This window comes from Esox lucius, chromosome 11 (assembly GCF_011004845.1).
Source record: "Esox lucius isolate fEsoLuc1 chromosome 11, fEsoLuc1.pri, whole genome shotgun sequence".
In the NCBI taxonomy this organism is placed as follows: Eukaryota; Metazoa; Chordata; class Actinopteri; order Esociformes; family Esocidae; genus Esox; species Esox lucius.
In genome coordinates, this window is record NC_047579.1 from 46,229,261 (window position 1) to 46,241,427 (window position 12,167).

The window sequence follows — 12,167 nt, forward strand, 5'->3', positions numbered from 1 at the left end:
CGGCACACATTATATGTGAATTTCAAGAGTAAGAGAAATAAACAATCCTGTGCTGCTCGACATTGTTTAGATGTCTCAAAAGGGTATTGAAAATCGTATCTTTAATTTTAAGTACCCGGGATACAGAATATGGTAAACTGACAAAGCCAAATGGTAAAATATTTTGAACGTCACGGATGGCCTCGGGAGCTCAGCTGCAGTCTTCGGCACAGCATTCACTCAGGGGAGGTGATTTAAACAGATTTGTTATTAAACCTCATCTTGATGGTAAGATTGACCAGTCAGAGATGTAGAGGCATTATGTAAGCTACCTATGACCCAAAACATATACTGAGACAAAAAAAAAGACAAATATTGGCACAGTCAATAATAATTCCTCTCCTAATAAATACCTTGATTCTTTTAGACAGAAAGAATAAACAATGCAATTGTTTAAAATACCCTTTTAAGTGGAAATCCACATGAAATCAAATTCCATAGCAGCCCTGGTAATATTTGGCAGTTGAACGAAGCTCTTGTCATCTATTCAGGAATACTCTACTGCCCCCTTGTGACATAGCAACAGAAAAGAAGAAAACACACATTGTGTTCTAATCTTCTCATTCTGTTCTGAGAGACTGTGACACATTTACTCCATTAGATCTCATGTACCAAAGCTCATAATGCCTATTCATGGTGGCAAATGGTTCTCTGGGTATACGTCATGTAAATGATGCCTCCATCCTGTGTAAGCTACAATTAATGACACACCACTAAGTGTAGTCTAGATAACAGCAGGCTCCACTTGTCCACCCACCAGCGCTCTGATGATGGTCCTATGCCCCATAGCCTCCTGTGGTGTTACACACACACACACACACACACACTCCCACTCCATGATTCCTCCCGTGCCTCCTGGATCCTCTCCTCCTCGCCCGCCATCTGTGTCACTGAGGGAATTAAAGGCTGCATGGCTGGAAAAGACAGAAAACAGAGATGAGTCACTTAACACATTGCCATCAGTGATAGGGTTAGCATTTGGCCCCTCAGTAAGGGGCAGCCTACTCTACCCTGGCCCCCCACTGGCTTCTGCTATTCTAGGGCGGATGATTAAGACTCACACAACATTGTGTGACAGTGGTGTGGGCTTTGCCTCCTAGGACGAGCATCGGTCAAGTTTCCAGCAGTAGCGTAGGAATTGCGGTGGCAAGGAAGTAGAGAGTAACTCTTACAAGATTGAATCACTGAGCTGGTAAAGTGAGAGAGAAAAACAAATTATGTTCCTGAGCAAGGCAGTCAACACATAACACTAAATTCATTATGAAACCTCGGCCTGAAACCTAAATTTGTGCACTGACGAATGCAACACATTTATGCAATTATTTACCCATTATGCCTGTATTTCAGAAATAAAAAAAAATCTGTACAGAAATTAAAACTTGGTAACACACTAGATGGCAGTATAAACTAAGAAGTTTTTTTTTATATAGTGAATCATATTCAGAATGTAGTATATCAGTTCAGAAAATGTGAATAAACTATTCTTATTTATTTGATTCATGAAGTTCTTTTTGTCCCATTTTGGCACAGCTCTTTGCCTTATTTGCAATAACTTATTTTCTTGCAAAACACTAATCTTGTATAGTAGCCTAACCAAATCCTTAATATAATGGAAAAAAAATTATATTATCAATCAAAAAAAAAAATATATATATATATATATATTTTAAGCTATTTACGAGAAATGAAATGGAATTTAGTATGAGGTCTTATTTGGATTGATTGAGGACTTCGGGTAGATCTATCAAAACATCATAGGGTTAAAAGTGTGATTAGCCCATTCGGCTCCAGCCAAGGAGCGGCCATATTTTTCCAAGACCAAGAACTTCACTTCCACTGAAGTAAAATAAAGAGATATTTAATTATTTATTCATTCATTCATCCCATTCTCTCAAACCAGCGACAATTTCTTTCCTTCGATCCACGCACCATTGCGGAAAATCGGTAAGATTTGCATGACATTGTTTCAATAATTCAAGATGCACTACTGCCGCCGGTTGCTTTGGTGATACATAAAGAGCAGGAAAGTGATGAACAGTGAATACTTTTCGCGGACAGTTATGGAAAACTTCGTGACAAATGTGGACAGTATAATTATGATGTATTGCAGGATTTGCATGTTGATTTCATGTAAAGATCGAATATGAGTGACGAGTTTTTAACACAAACAATGCAATGTAACGTTTCTTATTGTTATTTTCTATTAACACCTGCTATTTTGAATGAGATCCATCTACCCAAGACTTCTGCAGTTTAGTTAAGTTAGTTAAGATTTCGGCTTACACATAATCATTTACAGAGATCATAGTGCATTTGTCAATTCAAATGGTTGTCTCCACACCGGTCAGCATGAAGGTTCATTACATAAATATCCCAAATAGTCTACTGTTCAAGCAAATTATTTAAATGTATCAGCAATATGATTGCTAACAAGCGTAACATTTTAAGTCCGTAGACGTTTCACACGTCATTGAACATTTTGTTTTTAAAATCATATCCAGTAAACAAATCTCTGTAAACATGGTGTATATGTAAAATTCGTTTTTAATATAGGCTGGAGTGGCTATTCCAGCATCCTGTCATGCCGCCGGTGTGATACACATGGATTTGACTGGGTGTGGGACGCAAATATCCCAGAGTTCAATGCAGCCGGCCTGAGTAAATACTGTATCCAGCTGAGCCAGAAGCCCTGCAAAGGATGAAGGAAGGAAATGTTTGTAATCAGGGCAACTTAACTGTTTTTACAGTGGAGGCAGGAAGCCGATCTGCTCTGAGGAGATGACAGCCAATTAATGGACGGGGAAAGTCCCAGAATGTATGTTGATTTAGAAGATATGGAATAGTTAACAAAAATGTCACCTTATTTTCATAATTTACTGGATCTTTGAGGTACTGTTATGGATGCGGTATTATGCATGGCATTTGTGTAAGTGTATCTGGCAAGGTATATTAAATTGGGCCCAATACAGCTAATGGAAAGAGGTGTTGTGTTTAAAAAACAACAATAGTTTTACATAATCTACAAAAGGCAGTTTTGTATATTTAAAGGCTATTTATTGAAGCAGCCATTCTGTATAATGTCGATGTTCTCATGCTAATCCAGTTTTTCATGTATGTTTGTTAGGCTGGTGAATAGAGTAGTATTTAGCCTTTGAGTAGAGTTGTATATACAGTAGCTTCTGTGGTTTGGTCAGGTTTCTACAGTCCCACCTTTTACAATTGACATGGACATTGCCCTGATCTGGCCTACCAAGTATGTATTACGTAGCAATGTGTGCATATGGTACACTATACTGTGTTTACATTATATAGTTCAGTTTATTAATTGAATGTTTCCCTCCAGTCACCCATATCAGTCAAGATGGCAACCCTTGGTGCCTCATGGAGGAAAATACAGAGGCAGGCTGGCAGGCCACAACTGTGCTCCTAAATAGCTGTACAGGCTGTTGGATCCAAGGAGTCTGGATATTTATAGTGAGGCAGCACAGTACAAAGCGAGGGCAGGCCAGGCATGACAGTTCTCGGGTGGTCTGGGTTGTTTTCTCAGCCCTATTGTGTTGTCTGTCCATCTTCAGGCAGGGGGCCTGTTGCACTTTTACTGCCTATTATTCTAATGAACAAATGCATTTCCAAATCTTTTCAAATACAGATATATATAGGACCACAAAATGGACATAAATGAAACATGACTATAATAGCAACATGTTTTCTGTCTGAACGTGATTTATTTAAAGTCACAATATAAACATATTGTGTTTGGGATGGAGCAGTGGAATTAAAGCCTGTTGTTTGAATAACAGGTTCACACCTTCTGAGCTACTAGTTTGACATCAACTCCAATGTGGGCTCCCAGATGGGCTGGCAGACTAAAGTGTTTTGTTGTGGAACCAAAGTGACCACCACATGTAATAAAAAATAAACACCATCCCAATAATGCAGCTGGACTTATTCAATTTCCACAGCACCACAGACAATCCATGGAGGTAAACAGCAATTCAGTGTAACAGCAGTGAGTACTAGTGGCAGCTGAAATCGTCAGGTATCGTCTCGATCTGCAACACAACCAGGAGGACTTTGGACAGGGACAGCAACAGGTATTTCAAGCCTGGTAATCCTCAGGTGTGTGCCAGGACCTCATGTCCTCCTAAGTTTAAAACGGCAGGAGACAGGGACTATTTTGAAAATGCATTCCTTATATCTACAAGGATGTATAGTGGAGAAGGAGAACTGACACAATAATATAGCAGCGTAAGACCTTAGGGCTGAGAAAGGGGGGTCCGTGACACCATTTGCCCTATCTGGGGGAGGCCCCAGACAGGGCCCAACAGGCAGGAAATCAATCCACCCACATTGCCAAGCATCAACCAAAGGGAACCCCACCAACCGCAACCACCGAGTATTGGGGCCGAGTATTGGCAGCAGAGTACAGCCCAATGGCACAAGTGCGCAACAGAGATACAACAACAAGCCAGTGACTCCGCCCCCGAATGGCATTGGAGGGAGGGCATCCCAGTGGCGATGAGAGCCCACCTGGCAAGAAAGCAAGGGTGGACAATAACAAGCCTTTCTGGTCACTTTCACGCCCCTGGGCCAGGCTACACTTAACCATCGACCATGTTGTAGAGATGAGTCTTTAGTAGACACTTGAAAGTTTGCACTGAGTTTGCATTTCTAACCTTAATTGGCAAATCATTCCAAGGTAGTGGAGCTCTATGAGAGAAGGCCCTGCCTCCGGCTGTTTGTTTAGAAATTCTTAGTACAATTAAAAGGCCTGTATCTTGCGATCTAAGGTTATGTGTAGGTATGTATGGCTGGATTATTTCAGCGAGGTAAGTAGGAGCAAGTCGATGTATTGATTTATAATAAAATCTTAAACCTTAAAATCAGCCCTATCTCTAACAGGCAGCCAGTGTAAAGAGACTAGGACTGGAGTAATGTGTTCACCTTTTTTTGTTCTAGTCAGGATTCTAGCAGCTGTGTGCAGCACTCATTTAAGTTTATTTATTTATTTGTCAGGGTAACTGGAAAGAAGAGCATTGCAGTAATCTAATCTAGAAGTAACAAAAGCATGGATTCGTTTTTCTGCATCAGTTATTGATAGAAAGATTTTTGCAATGTTTCGAAGATGAAAATAAGCAACTCGTGAGACACATTTGATATGTTCATCAAAGGAGAGGTCAGGGTCAAGGTTGACGCTGAGGTTTCTTACAGTTTTTTGGGATATGACCATGTAGCCGTCGAGGTTCACAGTGAGGTCTGCCAACAAAGCTCTTTGTTTCTTGCGTCCTAAAACGAGCATTTCTGTTTTTCTTGCGTTTAAAAGCAAGAAGTTCTCTGTCATCCACTTCCTAATATATGAAATGCATGCTTCCAAAATAGCAAATTTTGGGGCTTCTCCATGCCTCATTTAAATATATAACTGTGTGACATCAGCATAACAGTGAAAATTTACATTGTGATTCTGGATTATATCACCCAGAGGCTGAATATATAGTGAGAACAATAATGGGCCCAGAACCGAGCCTTGAGGAACACCAAAATATACCTTTTTATCTCTCAGAGGATATGCCATCCACACATACGAACTGATATCTTTCAGATAAATACGATTTCCACTAGAACATGTCCATGTAACCCATTAAGGGTTTCCAGTCTCTCTAAGAGAAGGGAGTGATTAACAGTGTCAAAAGCAGCACTAAGATCAAGAAGCAACTGGACGGATGCAGAACCTTTGTCTGAGGCCATTAGAAGGTAATTTGTTACCTTCACGAGTGCAGTATCAGTACTATAATGGGGTCTGAAACCGGACAGCATTTCATAAAATTTTATTTGTCTTCAGGAAGGCATTCAGTTGTTGGGAAATACATTTTTCTAAGAATTTTGAGAGGAACGGGAGGTTCGTTATTGGCCTCTAATTATTTAATATGTCAGGATCCATTTTTTAGAAGAGGCTTAATTTCCGCTATTCTTAGTGATTTTGGTACACATCATTGGTTGATCAAGCACAGGAAATAGCTCCTTAAGTAATTTTTGGGAATCAGGTGTAGCTGACAATTTGTGGGTTTAGAACTCATTCTCAGAACATTATTAGATCTACAATATCTATTTCTCATGACAGGACTAAGTCTGAGGTATGATTGTGGCAGTGTGTTGGACCTGAGACATGTTGGATAAAACCCATTGAGTCAATTATGGCTTCAAAGGCTTTTTGAAGAGGGTCATTGGACTTTTCCATATGAATATTGAAATCGCCAAAAATTTGAATACTATCTGCCGTGACCACAAGGTTAGACAAGTATTCTGGAAACTCATTGAGCAACATTGTGTATGGCCCGGGGGGCCTGTAAAAATTTGCTGTCATAAATATTAGAAACCTTTTTTGAAATCATGTCTAGATAAATGTTAACCTGGAAATAGCAATCCTAAATAAGCTTGGGTATCACTTTCAAAATAACACAGCAACTTAATTGGTATCCACCTGTGTTAAATTGTTGGGTAGTGAGCTGCCTGAATATCCCTTTGAGCACAGTCAAAGTGATTATTAAGAATTTGAAAATGTATGGCACCATCAAGACCCTGTTTAAATTATGGTGTCCCTACACCTAGAGGCCAGTGGCAACTTTGAATGAGCTACCAGCTTTTATGCACAAAACTATTCAAAGTGTGCATGTGACAACAATATCTCAAGCACTCGTTAAAACTTTCTTGTGTGGTATGGTGGCAGGAAAGAAGCCTTCACTCAAGAAAGAATACTTTGACTCTTTACTTTCATTCTGTGGCCATGTGCAAAGGGTTTTTGTGGTCTGGCAAAACTAAAATGTAACTCCTTGGCCTAAATCCAAAGCATTATGTTTGGTGTGAACGCATCATGGCACATCACCCAAAAAACACCATAATTACTATGAAGCATGGTGCTGGCAGCATCATGTTATGGGGATGTTTCTCAATTTCCAGGACTGAGGGAAATTCATGGAGCAATGCTACAGTAACAATACAGAAAATTCCTTGAGGAAAACCTGCTTCCCTCTGCAAAAAAGCTGGAACTGGGATGAAAGTTTACCTTTAAGCATGATAACATTCCAAAACATACAGCCCAAAGACCATTGAACTGGCATAGGATAAAAAGGTGTGTCGCCCAGTCGGAGACTCAACTTAAGTCCATTTGAAAATGTTTGGCATGACTTCAAGGTTGTTCTCCATCAATGCTGCCCAAGGAACTTGACAGAGCTTTGCAAAAATAATCTAGGTGTGTAAAGTTTGTAAAGGCCTGTGCCAACAGACTTACCTACTAGTCTGACCTACAGTTCTTTCAGCAAGAAGTGTTTCAACACTTTCCTTTTCAATGTGTGTGTCTTCAATTAGTTCTGGGCTAATCGGTGTGCAGCAGTGGCATCAATAGGCCTGGTCTTCTGGGGCATACATCCCCATTTGGTAATATTTGGTCAAAGGTCAATGTGTAGTCTAACTGTGTCACTGCAGTAGTATCTGACTTGTTACTTCATCATCAGTTATTTCAGTTAGATTAAATGAATACCTCACGCTCTCCCAGTAACATTGTTTGAATAAAAACATGTCATCTGGAGAGGACCCCCCCACCCCCCACTGTGATTGAAGACCAAAACATGTACCCCCTCCTCCAAGGCCTACGCCATGAGTCCCGACATGCCAGTGGCCAAGCGGCAGGCTATTTCTGTCTGTAGTCTGTTGGCCCAGCTTCCCCCTCCTCCACTGAGCACACACAGAGTGCAGCGTTGCGCTCCGTCGCCTGGGCCCTACAGGGGTCTTGTGTGAATTCTCAGTCAGGGACACAGAAGAATTTATTAGACCAATGGGAAATTGACAGTGTTGACATGGGGGAATTTTCAGGGGCCAGGGTCTGGGGGAAGAAAGGTTAAGAAAGTGCCCTCCCCCTTTCGGTGGTGGTGCCAGAGAAAGTCTCACACAGTGGGCTTTTGTGTAGTCCTGAGTGCGCTAAGACCTATAGGTCCTGAGACACACATGAAAAATGATTTTTTTGCTTTTGTTTCTTTTGCTGCGTTTTCTGGCAATAATATCAGCTATTTTTAGCCGTACAGTTGACCTTGTCTGGCTTACTGGTGGTGAGTCACAGTGTTTCTTCTAGTTCAGATTTGTTTTGAAATGTAGTGTGGTAACATACTGTTTCTTGCTTAAATTTACACCACATTATAATAATTTTGATCTGGTCTATATTCCACTGTTTCCAAATCTGTTAACATTCCCTAGTTTTATGTCCGATGTACCTTTTCTTACCGTCTGTCTTTACTCATGATTTACATAAATGTTTTATATCTGAACATGAACAATGCCAGATAGCAATCAATCACAGGCTTGGTGTCCCATGCTAGGTTAGAATCAACCCATTCTGATTGGATTTGATGTTGCTTAGCAACTTTTCATCACAAAATTGCATCTGCTTGATCACAAATGCACAACAAACACTGTGTACTCTTTTATCCTCTGGGATAGGGTGGAATGTTCACTACGCTGACACTGTGCTTAGCTATGGACACCAGGTTGCTCACTTCCTGCCCTGGTTGGTGACATGGCACATCCCAATTCAGAGGACCCCATGCAAACTCGGATGAGGCAAGCTTTGAGCTGTGGCCTCATAACCAGCAGAGGTTGCTTCATGCATACTAGGGGCATAACTTTGTGGTACATTTTGTACCCTATGCAATAGCTGTTTCCTAACAGTTGAAATATACACTAATATTTGTTCTAAATTATTGTGAATCATTTCACTGGCAGTAGGTCATGTCGATTCAAATCCTTGCTGTAGTATTCAAGTTTTGTACTCAAGAATACACAACAAGCTTTTCAATCAATTTTGACACCTATTTTCCGGACATTCTTATGGCCTCCCATTTGTCTCTTGATTGTAATTTTCTGGAGTAAAAAACATCTGTTTCATGCATCTGTGGGAAGATACATTGTCACATGCTAGTAATACCATTACTTGGTTTCCAGTGACAGTAAAGCTGTGCTGCTCACAATGCATTGTCCAGGTATCAGTCCTGTGTTAGTGTAACATTCTACCAAAACCAGAACACAGCTTTTATTGATTTAAAAGGATACGTTCCTTCAATGATTAATGGCAATGAACGTTGTGTAGTAGGGCTGTTACTCAATGGAAAGGATGCCATCCTGAGTATGCTGATTACAGGAAAATAAATTCACAGAGGCTCAGTTCATGATTGTTGGATGTTAGTTAAACCAAAATTATCTTGATTAAAAGAGTAACTTCATCCAGGAAAAAATCTGATTCTGGCTCCATTGAATTGGCACATTTTTCATCAGATTGTACAACTTTTAAACTGAGATTTACATCCACTTTACCAGGAGACATTTTGCGTCACAATCCCCCTGAAGGGACAGAACATGTAAAATCCACAGGGGGCTTCAGTGTTTCGCCTGTTTTTCATATATCAGGGCTGCCTCTCCAGTGGAGAGGCCCTGGTCTATTAATACCTGTTCTGTTATTGTTTAGTCCGGACACTGCACTCTGCTCTGTAATCAGTGTTGCCACAGCAACACACTCCAATGAGATGCAAACTTTAATGTGTTAGGTCTATCAGGCATGGGCCTCTTTCTGCTCCTTCTCATTCTGCCACGGGTGTCCTCACTTGGTGTACGTCATGAATAGGGGATTGGACATTTAAAGCTGGAATCCATATTGGTTAAACTGCTAAATCAGTTAGCCATAAAACAATGGAAAACCACTTTACTTACTTATATATACAGTATCTCACAAAGTGAGTACACCCCTCACATTTGAGTATATATTTTCATGTGACAACACTGAAGAAATGACACGTTGCTACAATGTAAAGTAGTGAGTGTACAGTTTGTATAACAGTGTAAATTTGCTGTACCCTCAAAATAACACCCAGCCATAAATGTCTAAACCGCTGGCAACAAAAGTGAGTACTCCCCTAAGTGAAAATGTCCAAATTGGGCCCAATTAGCCATTTTCCCTCCCTGGTGTCATACAAGGTCTCAGGTGCGAATGGGGAGCAGGTGTTTTAAATTTGGTGTTACACTCCCTCATACTGGTCACTGGAAGTTCAACATGGCATCTCATGGCAAAGAACTCCCTGAGGATCTGAAAAAAATTACTGTTGCTGTACATAAAGATGGCCTAGGCCAGAAATATATTGCCAAGACCCTGAAACTGAGCTACAGCACGGTGGCCAAGACCATACAGCGGTTTAACAGAACAGGTTCCACTCAGAACAGGCCTTGCCATGGTCAAGCAAAGAAGTTGAGTGCACGTGCTCAGCGTCATATCCAGAGGTTGTCTTTGGGAAATAGACGTATGAGTGCTGCCAGCATTGCTGCAGAGGTTGAAGGGGTGGGGGGTCAGCCTATTAGTCCTCAGACAATTCACCGCACACTGCATCAAATTGGTCTGCATGGCTGTCGTCCCAGAAGGAAGCCTCTTCTAAAGATGATGCACAAGAAAGCCCACAAACAGTTTGCTGAAGACAGGCAGACTAAGGACATGGATTACTAGAACCATGACCTGTGGTCTGATGAGACCAAGATAAACGTATTTGGTTCAAATGGGGTCAAGCGTGTGTGGCGGCAAACCAGGTGAGGAGTACAAAGACAAGTGTGTCTTGCCTACAGTCAAGCATGGTGGTGGGAGTGTCATGGTCTGAGGCTGCATGGGTGCTGCTGGCACTGGGGAGCTACAGTACATTGAGGGAACCATGAATGCCAACATGTACTGTGACATACTGAATCAGAGCATAATTCCCTCCCTTCGGAGACTGGGCCTCAGGGCAGTATTCCAACATGATAACGACCTCAAACACACCTCCAAGATGACCACTGCCTTTCTAAAGAAGCTGAGGGTAAAGGTGATGGACTGGCCAAGCATGTCTCCAGACCTAAACCCTATTGAGCATCTGTGGGGCATCCTCAAACAGAGGGTAGAGGAGCGCAAGGTCTCCAACATCCACCAGCTCTGTGATGTCGTCATGGAGGAGTGGAAGAGGACTCCAGTGGCAACCTGTGAAGCTCTGGTGAACTCCATGCCCAAAAGGGTTAAGGCAGTGCAGGAATTGATGGTGGCTACACAAAATATTGACACTTTGGGCCCAATTTGGACATTTTCACTAAGGGGTGTACTCACTTTTGTTGCCAGCGGTTTAGACATTAATGGCTGTGTGTTGTGTTATTCTGAGGGGGCAGTAAATTTACACTGTTATACAAGCTGTACACTCACTACTTTAATCAATCAAATGTATTTGATTAAATGTATTTATAAAGCCCTTTTTACAACAGCAGTTGTCACAAAGTGCTTAACAGAGACACCCAACATTAAACCCCAAGGAGCAAACAACAGAAGTGTTGGATTTCAGTGGCTAGGAAAAACTCCCTAAGAAGGCCGAATTTTAGGAAGAAACCTAGAGAGGACCCAGGCTCAGAGGGGTGACCAGTCCTCTTCTGGATGAGGCGAGCTGGACAGATTGATATCCCTTGCAGTTTAATTGATGTTATAATGTGGTGATTACGTGTTCCCCTAATTTTTTAGAGCAGTGTACATTTGAAATGAGCATTGTGGTAAACAGTTTTTTTTTTATCTTACTATATACTCTGCTCTGCGGTTCTATGTTGTGCTCAATGATGTCCTAGGACAAAATCTTTTTTTTATATATATATATATATACAGTATCTCACAAAAGGGAGTACACCCCTCACATTTTTGTAAATATTTTGTATATTATTTTTGCCACAGCAACACACTCCGATTCACAGGTTGCCACTGGTGTCCTCTTACACTCCTCCATGACAACATCACAGAGCTGGTGGATGTTGGAGACCTTGCGCTCCTCTACCCTCCGTTTGAGGATGCCCCACAGATGCTCAATAGGGTTTAGGTCTGGAGACATGCTTGGCCAGTCCATCACCTTTACCCTCAGCTTCTTTAGAAAGGCAGTGGTCATCTTGGAGGTGTGTTTGAGGTCGTTATCATGTTGGAATACTGCCCTGAGGCCCAGTCTCCGAAGGGAGGGGATCAAGCTCTGCTTCAGGATGTCACAGTACATGTTGGCATTCATGGTTCCCTCAATGTACTGTAGCTCCCCAGTGCCAGCAGCACT

At 41.4% G+C, this 12,167-nt stretch overlaps 1 protein-coding gene across 2 annotated transcripts in view; it reads left to right on the top strand.

The window, feature by feature from the left end:
* The first annotated feature begins 1,831 nt into the window (after nucleotides 1–1,831).
* Nucleotides 1,832–12,167, top strand: part of mrtfbb (myocardin related transcription factor Bb) — a 47,226-nt gene continuing 36,890 nt past the window's right edge. The window contains exon 1 of one of the 2 annotated variants that reach the window (XM_020050930.2): nucleotides 1,832–1,983. The gene's annotated coding sequence lies outside the window, so the exon portion shown is untranslated. Of the gene's footprint in view, nucleotides 1,984–7,986; nucleotides 8,139–12,167 lie in introns of those variants that run through there. The other variant, XM_020050929.2, reaches the window with a different exon arrangement.